The following is a 16,057-nucleotide window of genomic DNA, read 5'->3' as shown; positions in this document are numbered from 1 at the left end:
CGCTCTGCACGCATTTTTTGTAGCTCTCGTAATGCGGTCTGCAACGCATCCGTTTCGGAAGTCTCGTTGACAGTCGTTCGAGATCGTGTCGTTCTTGGAGAATGCTGCGGTGTCATTTCGTTGTTGATATTATCCTCGTTGGTCTTCTCGGTTTATCCCGGACGAGCCCCCAAAATGTTGCGTCTCCCTGGACGCCTCTTGCAATCCTCCCGAGATATCTCACTCACACAAGCACTCACTCGCGCGCGAAATAAATCAAGACACGGTTGTGAACAGATTGGTGTTTAATGGAGTGACGACCATTTGAGATACAAATAGAAGAAGTACAATTAATATTGGGAAATTAGTCAGAGGTCTCGTAACGTCAAAACAGTATGACAGCTAGACCAAGACTGACATGGCGAAGGAAAACAAAAGTAACCCGGGGGTTGTTTATCAACAACCCTCTTGACGACGATCTCCCGGAAACGTATAGGGGATGATCTTGAAATATAGATCTGAGAATGAGGATGCAGATCCGAGGGGGCGCAACAATATATATCAAATACATTAAAGAGTCCTTAAAAAAAACTAACCTGAGCTTTTCAAATTATGTGTATCACAATTTTCATTCGAACAACTTTCATCATCAAACTGCAGGGTATTTGATTTTTTCATTACAGTATTTTCCACAAGTTTTTTCAAGAAATTTTTCTGTATAGAAAAATATTCACATATATATTAATATTATTAAGTTAATTTAAAAATATTATTTATTTATAAAATAACTTTTTAAAACTTCAATTTTACTTTTCGATGCTCTTTCAGCGGTTTCTTCTTTAAGAAACAACGTGATAACCTCGTTGTTTAGTAATACAGGAAATTCAATTAAATTATCCATCTTTGCGTGGACCAAGGACAGAAACACGGGATGAAATAAATTCATGTATTTAAAAAATAAATGAGCAAATACGTATCTGCGCATGCGCGCATTAACTGCTTCAAGTCCGAGCTGTAGTAGCTGATGCGTGTTTGATGCGTTGGGGATGGGGAGATTCTAGGGAATTCTTTGCGCTATCAATGCGCACATTAGCTGAAACGGAACGGTTGTCTATGCAATTCATGCACATGATGCGTGAAACGGAACGGACCCTATACGTTTCCTCCAAGTATTTAGAAAGATTCATGTCATTAAACGATTTTAAGACAGCTTGAATTAGGGCTATGCTGAAATTGACTTCGATCTTATTTACAACGAGTTCACGACTTGTCCGTTTTCTGATAGCCGTAGTGAACGTTGACAAAAAATATGCAATGTGCAAAACACTGTGGACGGATGAAATGAACTCGGCCACAGGTAGAGATCCAAATTCTTTTGAGTCAGGTATTATCAATGCATAATACATGACAGGACCCGTTGAATTAAGTGCTTTTGCGACTACTCGTCCGGTTGCATCCAAGTGAAGAAATACCTCTCCATTAGCCGGAAGCGATAGCAAGTAATCTATTTACTGTCTCGTGAATAATATTACGTAAAATGGATCCACCGAAATGCTCTGGATATATCCTTCGGTAATGCGGTCAGGCCATGCGTTAATAAACTTTTCTTTTAGTTTCAAGAGAAACATTACAACATCTTTATCGAGGTCATCTCTCGTATTATTTTCACTAGAAATCTTATGAAGAATCATAAGACTTAACCCATCATTGTGATTCCCTGATTTCATAACGTTTTCGGAAACAGATCCGAGAAGATCGAGTTTGACGATTGATGGTTTTTTACTTTCTAGTTGTCGTGCTATATCGGCTCTTCTACTTCCTTTAACAAATCTGCGATGGATTTCATTCGGTACATGGCACAATGGACCTGCTGTTGTAACATGAACGATTTTATCTTGATATGGATCAATAATTTCGGTTTTTACTACAAATTTAAACGATGTACACTTACAATTAGAATGCTTACAATTAGCTTTAGCATAAAAATAATAAACGTGCCTTTTAGTATCGCCACTAATTGTAAAACATTTATGATCTTTGAATGAGATGACACATTCGATAAACCATTTTTCAAAATATTTATGAAAATCATCGGTCCAACCATGCTTAAGGCGTTTCAGGCCGGTCCGTACTTTTGCCAAAATTCACGTGGTACAAGAATTGTATCTGAGACGCCACAGGTTACTCCATTGATTGAGTCGCAAGTAATCTCGGTACAATCGTTTGATATATTATAATCATACTTATTAACGTTTCCGTCGCTATCGCTTGAACAACAAGAATTATCAATTTTATCATTTAGGTCCATGTTTTCATGAACATCTTGCGACCCTTCTACTACAGTATTTGCATTTTGTTCATCTCTCGCCCCGGAAAATGGAAGTTTTGTTCCACCCAAACAGCGCAATTCCAATTCTCCTGTTTCAATAAAACAAACGTCATCAGGATTTTTGATCTTTGAATATCTGTTATCATGAGCAATATTTTTTTGCATTTCATCGCGCTTTGTGTTATATCGATTATTGATCGTATTGTAATGCCTGCGGAAAGTCCAATAACATTTGGAAGTGTGCTGTTTAAGTGTGATCCGATGTGAGCACGAAGGCATTATATGTCTACATACTTCTTCCCATATACATCCATCCTTTTTATACAAGCAGGCTGCAGCCGAATTTCTAAATTCGTCGAGATCTTGGTCTAAAATGTCAGCCAGAGAATCGGCTACTTGATCCGGCGAAATATACGTTTTGTCAAAGCAAGAAATTGAAACTAAAATATATTTTCAGCGACTTATCGAAATAGAAGCAAACAAAAAATTCGAGCTCCGAGTGCGTAGAGCAGGAAATAATTTCCCATTAATGTTGGATATTTGGCGAAAAAAAAAATATTTTGATGAAGTAATTGATGAAAAGTGCGATAGATCAAAAGAAATGCGGAAAGAAAAACTAAAACGAAAATAAAAAATTTCGAGCAGTTTATAATTGCTTTTCTCAAGCTGCTTCTTCATGCTGTTCAAGAACATAAGGATTTCGGCCCGATACCGTAACAAATGCCTGTTATTACCGTCCTCAACTCACCGCTCGTGCGTTAGCAACGAGTCACCAACACGCGTAACTAAGGAGAGCGCTTCGTCTCAGGAGCGTTCATATGTAATAATACCTAGACAATACTTTTCTAAAAGCATCGCAAAATTCTCAAAATTAAAATTTTTTCTTTAATATTTTACATTTTATTGATAAGGCATGTAAAAATTGATGGACGTGTACATTGGCATACGCCATGTCGGTTATTTGCTAAAAACATTAATAAATTCGTTCAGCTCCCAATTTTAACATACACCATTCGATTCAGAAGATCGAAAACCATAAGAAACTATATTTTCCATAATTTATTTTTACTGCGAAAACATCGAACAAGACATGCAAAGATTGATGAACGTGTACATTGGCATACGCCATGTCGGTTATTTGCTAAAAACATTAATAAATTCGTTCAGCTCCCAATTTTAACATACACCAATCGATTCAGAAGATCGAAAACCATAAGAAACTATATTTTCCATAATTTATTTTTACTTCGAAAACATCGAACAAGACATGCAAAGATTGATGAACGTGTACATTGGTATACGCCATGTCGGTTATTTGCTAAAAACATTAATAAATTCGTTCAGCTCCCAATTCTAACATACACCATTCGATTCAGAAGATCGAAAACCGTAAGAAACTATATTTCCCATAATTTATTTTTACTAATAAAACATCGAACAAGACATGCAAAGATTGATGAACATGTACATTGGCATACGCCATGTCGGTTATTTGCTAAAAACATTAATAAATTCGTTCAGCTCCCAATTTTAACATACATCATTCGATTCAGAAGATCGAAAACCATAAGAAACTATATTTTCCATAATTTATTTTTACTGGGAAAACATCGAACAAGACATGCAAAGATTGATGAACGTCTAAATTGGCATGGGCTATGTCGGTTATTTGCTAAAAACATTAATAAATTCGTTCAGCTCCCAATTTTAACATACACCATTCGATTCAGAAGATCGAAAACCATAAGAAACTATATTTTCCATAATTTATTTTTACTGCGAAAACATCGAACAAGGTATGTAAACATCGGAGAACTGGAATGCCGTTTATTCGCTTAAAACGTTAATAAGTTTATCTAGGACCCGATTTGATGGTACACTGTTCGATTAATTGGATCCATAACTATAAAAATGTGTATTTATTTTTTTATTTCCTTTAGCTGCAAAAAAATTAAACCTGCAAATTCAAACATTTGTGACTCGCGATATACACGTTACACGCTTCTGACTCGCTGCGCCGCGCTGTTGCCACTTCAGCGGCGCGGCGGCTACTACTAGGCGGCTAGTTTCAGCGTCATATAAGCGAATAGACTAGACCGTTTTTTCAAAGAGCGCGTGGTCCAGCGGTTAAGTATCAGACACATAATGTCAACGTTGCGGGTTCGAATCCATTTGAGTATTTTTTTTCTTTTTTTATAATAAAATGCTATTATGACACACAATAAATGTACATTAATACACTTTATGGATTAATACGGCTGTTTTATTTTACAAAAATGCATTTTTTATTTACGTTCTCTCTCTTTAGACAATCTACTTGTGGAATAGCTTCTGTAGAAAAAGTACCATACACAATATAAATAAATGTAAAACTTGTTTTGGAACAATAACTTATTTTTAAAATAACGTTTAACATGTCTCCTTTGTCGAATGTTTTTATGGTTATACCCTCGAAACAGGTAGAAAAGAAGAGGGTCGGCAGGCTAGAGAACAAAGAATAAAAAGGAAAAGGGAAATTCCGTTACACAGTGACGAAGATTTGGTTCATTTTATTGCCAGTAAGAATAGAAAGTAGATGGTAAAGGAACGTGTGCGATAATTTACAAATATAATTTACAAGTAGATTGTCTAAAAAAAGAACGTAAATAAAAAAATGCATTTTTGTAAAATAAAACAGTATTAATCCATAGAGCGTATTAATGTACATTTATTGTGTGTCATAATAGCATTTAATTATTAAAAAGAAATACTCAAAAGGATTCGAGCCCGCAACGTTGACGTTTTGTGGCTGGTACTTAGCCGCTGGACCACGCGCTCTTTGAAAAAACGGTCTAATCTATTTGCTTATAACGCGCTCAAAATTTTTATTTTCGGTTTTCTCGCAAACGCTTGAGAAGCGCATCTTATCCTTTTACCCAATATTACTCGACATCAATACCTACCGCTACAACGAGTTTCGTTCAAATCGATTGGTATCACGTCGTAATGTCCCCTTGTGAGATGGCTGGGATTGTCCGTAGATTAAGGGCCCGGGGAAATAAAGCCCCGGGTCCCGATGGAATTCCCGGCAGGGTCTGGGTTATAGTCTTGGCCCATCTGTCCGGACAAGTTCGACGGCTATTCACGAGCTGCCTCCGAGAAGGAGTATTCCTCCCAGTCTGGGAGAGGGCCAATGTGGTCCTCATCCCGAAGGGGGGCAGGCCAGCGGGGACACCTTCCGCGTACAGGCCCATGTCTGATGGACGAGATCGGCAAACTCCTTGAGAGAGTTATCGCCAATCGTCTCGTCCGGCATCTCAAGGAGGTGGGACCAAATCTCCACGAGGAACAGTACGGGTTCCGCGAGGCGAGATCCACTACGGACGCCATACTCCGAGTGAGATCCCTCGTGAAATCCGTCACGTGTGAGGGCGGGGTGGTGGTGGCGATATCACTCGATATCGTCAACGCCTTTAACACCCTGTCCTGAGGGAAGGTGATGGACGCCCAGAATCATCATGGCGTTCCTCAGTACCTCGTGGAGATGGTTATGTTACGTCCAGACTCAAGGAAGGAAGAGTCGAAAGGAAGGACGTAACTACTTAAATCGAACAACGTCAGGTAGTGCGTTTTGTTCGAGCCGAACGAACGTGTTTAGGCCCCAAACAGGTCAACGACCGCGAGGGTCGCTCTTACGTTATTTAAAGGGCGTTCGCTCGGTGGTCCCTTTTCGGCAAGAGAATTTAATCTCTTTTGCGCGGGATGGGACCTTAGTGCGATCTCTGGACGGAGGAAATGAGAGCGGGTTAATCAATTAATTAAACGCGAGTTCATAATAAAATTAAGTTTTATTTATATAAATAAAAACGGTGAAGAGACGGATACATAAGTAACAATTAACTCGCGCGCGGGATTTAATCTATAAAAAGGTGTGTGTGTGTGTGTGTGTGTTTCGCGGGTGTTACATAAGTACGGAGGTCGTCAATCGGGACATAAAGGGGGGAGAGTTTATTGTCTAAATATATTATGGTCCCGATTGGTTATTACAATAATTTTTCATTTTAATAGTTAGGTAACAAATAATAATAATGTATACATGTGTGCGCGTGTGTGTCATGGGAGTTCCCGAATCTGGATGGTGGAGGGAGGATAGGATCTTAATAAGACGCGCTGGGACGGCCAAGGGATATCTACGCTCAGGAACATACCAAGGGATAATCTCTTCAGGATTTACGTCGATTAGATGTTGACACAGGGCCTCATGTTCTACTGGCCCCGGACCGATTGTAAAGGTTCCTTCCGGGACTTCCCTTATCCCCGGGAATTGATTAATTAACCAAGCTCTGAATTGGTCGTAGGTGAGCTCGGCGTGCGATTCTAGTTCTTCCGAACCGTCATCGCTGAGATTTATCGTCTCAAAATCTTCCGGTAGTTCCCGGTTTTCGGAGGGCGTTGGGGAAGAGGGAGGTGAGTCCCCAAGGGTAATAATGGAGGGAAGCGGGGACGGAGATCGAGGTGAATCTGGGCGTGCGGGAGAGAGGGGAAGTGGAGGAAAAAGGTTCCGCTGAGATTCAGCAGGTGATTCAGGTGAATCAGCGAGAAGGAAGGGAGGAGTTCGCTCCTGTTCGATGGGTTCGAAGAGAGAGGGAGAGGGAATTCGCGGGGTTCCTGCGTATTCGGGGGATGAAATCGGAGAGTAATGAGGTGGGTCGCGGTTAGGTGTATTACAATTTTTTTCTTTGGCGTAACTATTAATAGTATTAATGTTTTCTCTAGTTAATATTTCGAGTTTTTCGCGGAGTAATTTATGGTCGTCGGTTGTAGAAAATAAGTCCGCCGTAGCCCGAGCCAACTCTCGCCTTAGACGACGATTGCGACGATTTCGGGACCGCTTTATGACCCGTTGGGAATGGCGCGTAGTCTCCACTAACAACAGCGATATATGAGAGCTGTTCTTCGAGAAAGAGTCCTTGAATTCAATATTTATTTAAGAAGTGAAATTTTAATATTTATTCCGAAGAAATTTGCATCTTTGCAATTTTGTTTAGGGTGAGGGAACTTTGCGAGGGCTCTCACTGCAGTTATGCAGGAAACCCGACGGATACAAGGGAAGGTCGCGGCTTGCGCTGCAGCTATACAGGAAACCGTGAAATCAGGGCTTGCACTGTAATCATGCAGGAAACCGTGAAACCAGGGCTCGCACTGCAATTATGCAGGAAACCGTGAAATCAGGGCTTGCACTGTAATCATGTAGGAAACCGTGAAACCAGGGCTCGCACTGCAATTATGCAGGAAACCGTGAAATCAGGGCTCGCACTGCAATTATGCAGGAAACCATGAAACCAGGGCTTGCACTGTAATCATGCAGGAAGCCTTCAGCGGGGGAAGGAAGGGTTCAGGAATAATTAATACGAACTTCTTCGAATATTAGGTAACAGCTTTGAATAAATGAAGTTAATTTATTCAAGAACTCTTTCTAGTAGAGTGAGATTGTATATGCATATAAGGGGACTTACTACTTATGGCGTGCGTCGATAAAATGTTCGGTTCAAGATCGGCCCGTTGTAGGATCAGTGGGCCTCTAGGTCTGGCTGGTATATCCAATTGTTGCTATGCCGGAAGTTCACAGAGTTTCTCACTGAGTGTTCACGCTGATTTCACACTGAGAATTCGCACTGAGAATTCTTTCGCGCACTAAGTGTTGCGGTGAAAACGCAAGGAAACTGTGGATGTTCGACGAAGAACGATAAGTGACGCTCCGCAGAGAAGTTCGCGTTTATATCCCGGTTTTTGATTCACGCCCTCCGTTCCGCCTTTTGACAAAATCCTGCGAATAGAAGTTCATAATCGCGTTTTTAATATTTTTACTTTCCCTTTCTATGGGGAGCGTTGCAAGGATCGACGAATCAAAAGTTTAGTGCAGGCGTCTGCGAATCGGAGCTCGCTTTCCCAAAAACGGGGATGTCTCGAGATTTCGATATCGGCGGCGGTGTTTGTTGTTAGTTTTTCCTATATCGCGATATTTGTCGTTTGTTAGTGCCGCTTTTATCGGCGGGTTCTCGCTTTATTGCCCTCACGTGCGGCTTAGAGCTTGTTTGCTGAGAGGCGATGCGTGTGGCATCTTTTAATCTTTATATTTTTCGCCGCTTTCTCGCGAGAATACTCGCAGGTGTGCTATCTTATTTTGCACACTTTCGTTTTCATTATTTGTTTTCCCCTAATCTTACTAGGGAAGGATTTGCTTTCGGCGCGTTCTCGCCGTTGTTGTGTTTTCCCGATTTACAATGTTTGTCAGTTTCTCGCGAGAGTTTCCGCTGCGGTGCCGCTTCGCTTGGCACGTTTAATTTTATCAATTCGTTGTTCTAGTTTTCCCCTCAAAGGTGGGCTCGCTTTCGGCCCGCTCTCGCCGTCTTTATGTTTTGCCGATATGTGATTTTAACTTATTATTCGCGAGGGTGTCGGCAAGAATCCGCTTTCGGCATCTTTCCGCCTGGTCTCTTTTATTTACCGATTTTGTAATATTTATCGGTCGCTCACGATATCTGCAGCTGTCCGTTTCGCTGGGCACGTTTTCGTTTTATTATATACGTGCCGCTTAGATTATTATTATCTCTTTTCTTCCTTTTTTATTTACCTAACAACAAACTTCGCCTTGGTCGTGGGAAAGAAAAGAATCGTGAAGTCCGCCGGACGTAACAGTTAATTACTTTCTAGAGAGGGGCCTGCAGTACCGAGACAAACTCGGTACTGCACGCGGGAGGGCGATGTACTGCGGGTCCCGCAGGGGTCAGTGTTGGGCCCCTTGCTGTGGGACCTCGCGTACGATCGGGTCCTCCGCACTGCCCTCCCCCCCGGCTGCAATGTAGTCTGCTATGCAGACGACACACTACTGCTAGCCGGGGGACGAGACTGGGGGGAATCGAGAGCGACGGCAAACGTCGCGGTGGCATGCGTTGTGCGCGCAATAAAAGGCATGGGCCTTAAGGTGGCTCCAAGGAAAACGAAAGCCATCTATTTTCATGGCCTCCGAAGAAACCCACCCGACGCCCATGTCTTAGTGGACGGCATCCCCGTTCAGCTGGGCCCTAGTCTTAAGTACTTGGGGCTCCTGCTGGACGGTTCTTGGAAGTTCCGCGATCACTTCGATCGTCTGATAGAAAAGACCGATAGGGTAGCGGCGGTACTTTGCCGTTTGCTGCCCAACATTGGTGGACCGGACGATCGGGTACGTCGACTTTATGCGAACGTGGTGAATTCGGTAGCCCTATACGGGGCACCGGTCTGGGCGGGCGAAGCGGTGGCTACGAGGCGAATACGCGATATCCTACGTCGCGTACAACGCCGAGTGACCATCCGCGTCGTCCGCGGTTACCGCACCATGTCGCACGCGGCGGCTTCGACCCTAGCGGGCTTACCTCCCATGGAGCTCATCGCTAACATGCACTCTCGTGTGTATGAGCGAGTCAAAGAGCTCCGTAGGATGGACATCACAATCACCGACAGAGTCAGGGGGATCGTGAGACTGCAGGCCCGATGACGCATGGTGGATGAGTGGAAAGACTACCTTTCCACCATCCCCCCGAGTCAATCGGGGAGACGCGTCGTCGGGGCCGTGAGGCCTATACTCGAGGGATGGTTGGAGCGGTCTCACGGCAAGTTGACGTTCCACCTTACGCAGGTGCTCGCCGGACATAGTTGTTTCGGCGAGTACCTGCATAAGATTGGAAAGAAGCGCACAACTGCATGCTACCATTGTGAAGAGGAGAGGGACACGGCGCAGCACACGCTGGAATTTTGTCCAGCGTGGACGGACGAGCGCCGTGTCCTAACCGACACTGTCGGGGTGGATCTCTCGCTCCCGACCGTCGTTATAAAGATGGTCGAGAGCGAGGAGAACTGGAAGGCGGTCGTCTCCTTCTGCAACGTAGTAATGTTGCGGAAGGAGACGGCCGAGCGTGAGCGGGAGAATACCCGCGAGGAGGAGGATAAAGAGGACGACGACGGGGCGCCGAGACGAGGAAGACTTCGTCGAGGACCCCGTCGGCGTCCTAACAACCCCCGTAGGGGGACGTGACGGTGAAGGGGTGGTATAATCTTCCTTCCCAACACCGTCAGGGGATTGAGGAAAGACTCGGCTGAATAACGTTAACCGAGTCTCTCCCAAAGTTAAAGGGTGAAACCTCCCCCCTATCTACTGGAGGGGGGAGATATGAATGGGGGTTTGGACGGGTGATCCGAGCCCTCATTCCGCCCCGGGGGGATGATCAAACATCCTTCCCGCGTCGGCGCGGCGTGGAGGCGTGGCCCCTCCGCGCCGTAACAGTTACAAGAGTGGGCTCCTCTCCGCCAAAAGAGAGGAGCGGGGGTTGCAAACTACACGCGACCCCACGGGCAGACAACAGTAGGCGAGGGGCCCTCCAGAACTAATGCAATTGCAAGTTTCTGGAGGGCTCCCCAACCAACGCCCGAGATGGCCACCGCAGTGGTTTTAGTGGGTCGGTGGCTGATAACGCTCCTAAAACCCACATAACCCTATGTCCCTTCTCCGAGGGCTTAAGGTATCTCTTTGGAGATATCCACTGCGTTAAAAAGAAAAAAGGGGAGTAGGGCCGCCCTTGTTGAAGGGCCTCTATGACCCGGAAGACCGGAATCAAAAAAGCCTCTTCCGATGGAACAGGCACCACCTCCTGGACCGTACGTACCCCGGTCGCACAATCCACAGACACCCGCAAAGAAAACGGAGTGCCCGCGGTCCGACGGATAGCCGCACGGACCCGTCCCAAACGGGTGGCCGGTAGCTCCGGCCCTACCCAAGCGCGCGACGCACTACACGCACGCACCCGGAGCATAAGGGCTCCCACACGGGCGTGATCTCATCACAGCCCAAACCACTACTGAACTTTTTTTTTACTTAATATACCTCCCGGCATCAAAATCGTCAGAAGACTAAAGGATGAGATTCAAAAGCACCCCAGGACTAAAGAGTCACACACATGAACTAACACCTTTCTCAGCTGATAAAAAGTTGCAAACCAAAGTGACACCATGAAAGATATAGATAATGACTTACAAAACAACGAACAAAATTTATATGCAACGACACAATTTATCTATACAATGACATCTAGCGCGGAATAATAATAATATTAATTATAATATCCACTATAATATTTTGGATAATAATACGGCGAAGAAATAAAAACATAAGACAACCATCAGTTAGGATAGTCGATGACTTTGACATACCAAGATCAATATTATAAAAAAGCCAAAGTACTATATTTTTGAAATAAGAAACGATTATAATACTACATTGTAACCGGGAATTATAATTGTACGTAGCATTAGAAATAATTTTAACGTAAAATAAGAAAGGAAGCAAAAAACTTCGTACCTCCGTTTTTCTTTTTTTTATGGAGGAGGGATGTTATAGCCCGAACTATAACCAATATTAAAATAGTATTAGAACTAAGAATTTATTATAAAGCATTATGAAATAAAAGAGTGCTCTCGCCAAACACTCGTCGCGCGAAAACGCTAACACAGCGAGACACGCGCGAAGCACCGGAAATCGCGAGATGGAAGCGAAGACCTGCGACTTCGACCTGCTTCGCTTGCACTTAGACCAAAAACGCGTGAATACTATTAACCAATCAAAGACCTGTTTCCAAGGGCCTCTCCCGAAAGAAATCCAAGAACCAAAGAATATATGAGACCGAGAGTCAGCCCGCGAGGGCAGTTGCTAACAGGAATCTAAAAGACTAAGACGAAGAATCGCTAGGAAAGACCTACGCTTGTTAATTAATTGCCGATTATATATATATCTAACTGGAAAGAAGGACCAATAAAGTGTAAACCTGTTCAACTCAAATAAAAGTATATTTTAAAAGAGAGAGAAGAGTACAACACTCCTAACTTCCTACGAAGTTCTGCACGACCCGTCGATCCCTATCCTTAAATTCGGCGCAACCCCAGTGTCGTAGAAAGGCACACAACAATTTATTAAAAATGTTAAATATACTACCAGTGCCTCAATCTCATCTTCATCATTCTTTAGCACATTCTCATAGTTTAAAAATTGATCTAACGTTTCAATTGGAACTTTGACAGACAAACGTGTTTTTGTTGAAGTTAAATTAGGTCCAGCTGCAGAAATCAAATTCGCACAAATGATCGTATTTTTTAATTCTATTATTTTTGTTCTCAAATCATATCTGATTCTATCTCGTAGATTATCCAATTTTTTATCAATATAGTATTTCAAATCATGGAATAGTTTAATATTATCAGCAGTCGACGACTCTAGATTTTTGTTTAAATTATTTTTTTTATATTATGTATCGAGAATTTTTAAAAATTATTTTTTTATATTATGTTTTGAGAATTGTTCAAAAGTAGACTTTTAATTATGTTTCATACCATTGGATACATTTTCACCGCTGGATTTTTTGGTTTTTTCTGTCATGGGTAACTGTTGGTATTCTGATTTTAGTTTTCCGTTAGAACTTAATAAATTTGACTCAATGTCAGTGTCATCTTCACTGTGCATTGATTCCACGCTTTCGAATAATTGTTTCTTTGGATTGCTTGCTATAAATAAAATAATAACATGTGTCTGTTATTTTCCATTATTGTGGCATAAATTAATTAATTAAATTCCCGATTTATTATTTGAGAAGTAGTAAGAAACAGCAAAAGAGAATTTTACCACGAAACTTTTCACGATTTGATAAAGATTGTTTGGTATGAAAACTTGACGTTTTGTGCAACTTTTTCGGTGGTGATAAATCTGTGGAATAAGAGGATCTGTGTTCCTCATTTTCACTGTCAGTATCACTTGAAATTGCTGTAATCCTGCTAAATCGTGACTTGGATTTTAATCGTGTGCCTAGAGAAAATTTAATTTAATAAATATTTGAATTATGACTTTTTTTATAAGAAGTTTTTGTTACATCCAGACTCACGGAAGGAAGAGTCGAAAGGAAGTAAACTTATTTCGAACGACGGCAGACTATCTGTCGATCCGAACGAACGTGCCTAGACTCAAATAGGTCAACGACCGCAAGGGTCGCTCTTACTCTATTTAAAAGGCCGTTCGCTCGGTGGTCCCTTTTCGGCAAAAGAATTTAATTTCTTTTGCTCAGGATGGGACCTTGTGCGATCTTGGACTACGGGAATGAGCGGGAACGGGTTTGCTAATAAATAGAAATCATTTAAGTTTAAATTTATAAATTTATTTTTAATTTCGCGACGAAAGAAATTCTATACATAATAATATAATAGGCGGACTTAGTTGCTAATAAAAGTGTGAGTGTATGTGTATGGGTCGCGGGTGATACATTAGTACGGAGGTCATCGACCGGGACAGAGAGAAGAGAGAAGTTATTGTAAAAAAAAAGACTTGTGTCCCGGTTGGTAATTACAATAATTTTTCTATAAGTAAATATTAGATATATATATATATATATTGTTGCATCCGCTGGCAATCTCACATTCACTCTCACTCACGCCCGAAATGAATACGCGCTCGTAAATTATAAAGAAACTTTAATAAGAGGAATATGTATAAGATTATAACGAAATGTAATAAGAGGATTTGTAATAGTCGGGAATAATAATCAGCCGTCGGAGGAAACGTCCTCACGGCACGACAGCGCGAGACCAAATCCATCATGGCGTCGGAAAACCAAACGAAAGCCAGGGGTTGTTTATCAACAACCCCTTAACGACGATCCTCCGGAAACGTTAAATGCATGGATTCAGGATGCAGATCCAGGGGCGCAACACTGCCCCCCTTCTTCAAGATTGTCGTCCCGACAATCAGATACGGAAACCGTTAGTGGGATTGCTAATTTCAGGGCACCGACGATCCTCTTACTCTCCCCAAGCTGCTGCTATGGGTTACCGAGCGAAACGTCCCAATCCAGCATCCACATTGCTCAGACGATATCTTGCCCTCCCCGAGCTGCTGCTACGGGTTACCAGGTCCTCTTCCTCCGTACACAAACGGTGTCTCTTTCGAAAAGAATTGACCAGATCCTTTGCTATTCCCGCCGACCAAAAGAAATTTCTGCTATCCCTTCCGCAATTCACCGTCTTTCTTGGAGATTTGTCGAATAAGGCTTATCAGGTTTATTTTCTTCGGACATGAGGGGAGTATCCACCGTGGACCCATCGTCCCCGAAGGGACTCCTCAAGTCCTTGCCTCGGCATTCGCCCTACGACCCACGGAAAAAACCACGGATCGAAAACCGTGGGTGAGACAGTCTTCCTTTATTAAGAAATCTTCCTCAGGAAGGTCCTAGCTGTTCTTCAAGCTTCAGTCACACTGAAATTCTCTTTAGGCAGACCTCTCCTTGGAACGAAGATTTCTTTCTAGAAAATAATACGTTTCTCACGTAGTATTTTCATAATTACAAAATAAATGAAAACATTCACACACTCCTTACTTTCAATAATTTTTATTGAATTGAACAGACATTAAAAATCTATTTCATTTCTATCTGGGCTCTGACTTATTCTAACAATTCTTTACATTTCTTTCTATAAAAAGAGCTAACCTATCCGCATGAACCACCTTTTTTCTAAGCCTAGATGTCTTCTGAATACAGGGGGTCGATCATGTAACTTTTCTTTAGAGCGAAAACGTGAAAAGTGAACAATTTCACTATGGAAACTAATGCGTGATTGGCGGAACAGAGCAAAATTTTTCACTTTTGACGTTTTCACTCTAAAGAAAAGTTACATGATAGACCCCCAGTACACTACATCATTGAATTTTTTTACTATGAAGAAAGGTCCTTTCCAATTACTTTGCAATTTCGGAGCTTTACCTCTAACTCTTCGGGGATTATAAAACCAGACTCTCTGCTCCTCCTAAAAAAGAACTTTTCTAACTCCTCGATCATACCAATTCTTCACTCGAGAAGATTTTATATTCATCTTCTCTTTGACTCTAGAATGAATTTCCACCATCTTCTCCCGTAAGGTCCTAACGAAATTTCCTATTGGAAGCGACTCCTCTTCTTGACGCTTTGGAGGACTTCCTCGTAACAAATCCACAGGCAATCTTAGATCTCGAGCGAAGCATAACTCCGCAGGAGTCACTCCAGTGGTCTCATGTTTCGAAGATCTGTAGGCTAAAAGAAACATGGGAATCCATTGATCCCAATTTCTCTAAGTTTGAGAAATATATTTCGCTAAATAATTAATTATAGTCTGATGTTATCGTTCGACCTGACCATCAGACTGAGGGTGCAAAGCGGTAGTCCGCGTCTTTCTAATACCAAAAAGTTCCATCAATTCCGAAAACAACTTTGACTCAAAATTTCTCCCCTGATCAGTGTGAACTTCCATAGGTATTCCATGTCTGGAAACAAATTGACTAAAGAAAATCTCTGCCACTGTTTTCGCTCTTATATTCTTCAAAGGAAAAGCTTCTACCCATTTAGTGAAGCAATCTACAATGACAATTAAATATCTATTCCCAGATGAAGTCGTCGGAAGTGAGCCAAGGACATCCATTTGAACTCTCTCGAAAGGAACCCAAACATTATAAACTGGCATCGGAGATTTCCTCTTTCCTATGGGACCCTTCTTTGAAACACAAAGGAGGATGGGTAAAATCATCGGATTTTGGCCCAAGCGATGGAACCTTTTTTATGCATGTTTTCGTATATTTTTGGATGTGCTGAATTCAAATCAAACATTATTTTCAAGGTACACCAATGTGAAAATATTGAAAATCGCATTTAAATTGCAGATCTGCTC

This window comes from Prenolepis imparis, unplaced genomic scaffold, assembly GCF_030444845.1.
Source record: "Prenolepis imparis isolate NDT839.2.m4 unplaced genomic scaffold, iyPreImpa1.0 SCAF_11, whole genome shotgun sequence".
Lineage (NCBI taxonomy): Eukaryota > Metazoa > Arthropoda > Insecta > Hymenoptera > Formicidae > Prenolepis > Prenolepis imparis.
This window is presented reverse-complemented; position numbering follows the sequence as displayed.